We start from the raw sequence: 2,566 nt of genomic DNA, 5'->3' as shown, positions 1-2,566 counted from the left end.
TATTTTATTTTAGCAGCCTCTGGGATATCTCTACCAAATAGTCAAGTGTAGATATCCCTCGTCTGGCACTGGACCTTTGATTTGTCTGCCTATGGCTTCTGGGAGGAGCATTACCCCAATATGGTATGGAAATTCCAAGTAAATTTTTTTTATGAATACATATGCATCTTATAAATAGTGGGTTTCAATGTGTCTTTTTTGAACATCCTTAACGTTAATTATCTCTTTCCCCTCCTCTGCTCTACCCTCTCTCCCTACTTCAATCGACCTCCACATTATTCCCCTTTCTCTTTCATATATCCTTTTTTACTCTTTCCTTCCTTTAATATCTTTTTTTTTCTCTCCTCCAGTGATTTTCCAATGCAATTCTTTAATTCTTCTTCTGCAGTAATTGCAGAGATGAGAAGTATATGTTGGAACTTCACAATCTCTGGAATCACGGTTTTCTTTCAAATAAATGCAGGAAATCCTGGAGTTGGTTCCTCCGTGCATGATGCATAATTTGGGTATCTGGCAAGTCCATCTTATTCACCAGTAGTGCAGTTTTGTCTGGAGTTCCTTTTTATATAACTCCAGTTACTTTACAAGCAATATCATGGTTTCAAATGCAGTTCTGTACTGAGTTTTGGAAGAAAGCTAAAACCCAGAAATATCAGCACCTAAAAGTACCCGTCTAGCTCTTCCTCAATGCTGGGGAATGTTTGGCCCAGTGCTTTCTTCATATGTGCTCCTTCCATCAAACCCGGTGGGCAGCCACTGAGAACTGTATGATGTTACTGTACACAGCCTTTCCCAGCCCAGGTCTTATTCCTATAAGTGCACAATCTGCATTTGTAGGCTTTTCATGAGAAATTCAACTTAGCACAGATATGTTTGAATATGTGGGAATTCTACCAGGTATACACCAGCTATGACTTTTAAGCTGAGGTGCATTACCTATTTCTGTCATTCATCAGTAAGAAAAATATAATCTACCCAGGCCACCTACCTCTACTAAAGTTTTTTCCTCCTTACTGGAGTCTAAAATTCTCCATTTTCATCAGTTAATGTAAACACCCACAGATACAGTCTTTTCTGTTGGAGTCCTTGAGTGTGGTAGCCTGATCATTTGTGATATTTGTCTTGTTAAAGTCAGTGGTTTTTTGCACTATAATCTAGACATCAGCACCCATCCACCTTCTGTATCTAAAGAGGATGACTCATTCCACAACAACCAATGATACTTCTATACTAACTGTTTTTTAAAAGAAGGAACACCACTTCTGCATTTTAATAAATATTTTTATTGAATTTTTGTGGGTTTCATACAATATATCTTAATCCTATTTAGACCTCCCCTACCCTATCTGTGCCCCACTAAAGTGCACCCACAGGATTTTGCATGTTCTGTCTTGTTTAATAAAGTTTAGCAAGCCACTTACACATTTTCATTTTATGATAAAAGTGTTCTTCATAAAGGTCTTAAAAGTAGTGCACTGAAAGGAAAATATTTCGGAACATCACAATCTGTGTGCTTTTTACTACCATGGACCAGGCTCAAAATTTTGTTGTATAACATAGTTATGAAGTAATTTTATACATTATGTTGAGAATAATGATCCTTAAAGTTGTCTAAATATTAATGTGTGAATACACATGAAAACAACTTTCCTTACATATCAAGAAGGACAATTTACAGGTCACTGTAGCTAAAGACCTTGAGTAAAAGACATTGTCTTGGATTTTCTTCATGGGCTGAATCTAATCAGAGAAGCCTTTAAAATTGAGGGAGTTTTACCAATTGTGTCTGAGAGACTGTACAGCAAGCAGCCTAGAGACCGAAGAAAAAGGACAGCAACAGATTGACTTTACAGCCTTCAGAAATGAATGCATCCCTGGAAACATTTTGAATTTAGTGCTTTCAGAACTATGTCAGAAAATAACCCAGAGAATTATGGCATAGTAAATTTATATTTTATGATACTAAATTTGTTGTACTTTGGTACATCAACAATTAAAACGTAGAACACCATGTTACTAGTTTTTTACTTAGTAAATTTTACTATCCTGCATTTAAATATAAACATTCAGAATGTTATCATGCAATAAATATTGATAATGTAATGTTTCCCCTAGTAGAATAAAATACACACACACACACACACACACACACACATGCACACATACACATACCACATGCACACATACTCTATCTTTTACCTTGAACTTTTTTATTAATTTGAAGTTAAAGATAAGGTCAACTATTTAGCAGGAATGGCAAGTTGATTTATGTTTCATAAAATATTAATGCAGTGGTTAAAACAATCTCAGAATTAGATTTTTCAATGCAGCAGTAATTATAATAATTTAAATTGTTCCTTAAAGCATTAAGATAGCTTTCTTTGTAATATGTAGTGTGAATAATTAAAATCATATGATAAATTAACATTTTCAAATGTACACTTATGAGGTCTAGTGGCCATCATCCTATCTTCATTCCTATTACTGTGATAAATCACTATGGTAATGAGCAACATGGGGAGAAAGGGATTTATGTCAGTTTACAAGTCCTGTTTATAACACATCA

The 2,566-nt window shown here is 34.9% G+C and overlaps 1 pseudogene; it reads right to left on the bottom strand.

Annotated features, from left to right (window-relative positions):
- Positions 1-275: 275 nt before the first annotated feature.
- Positions 276-2,012, bottom strand: LOC103737716 (annotated as a pseudogene).
- Positions 2,013-2,566: the final 554 nt, after the last annotated feature.

Source organism: Nannospalax galili, unplaced genomic scaffold (genome assembly GCF_000622305.1).
Source record: "Nannospalax galili isolate Female #2095 unplaced genomic scaffold, S.galili_v1.0 scaffold858, whole genome shotgun sequence".
Taxonomy (NCBI): Eukaryota; Metazoa; Chordata; class Mammalia; order Rodentia; family Spalacidae; genus Nannospalax; species Nannospalax galili.
This window is presented reverse-complemented; position numbering and strand designations above follow the sequence as displayed.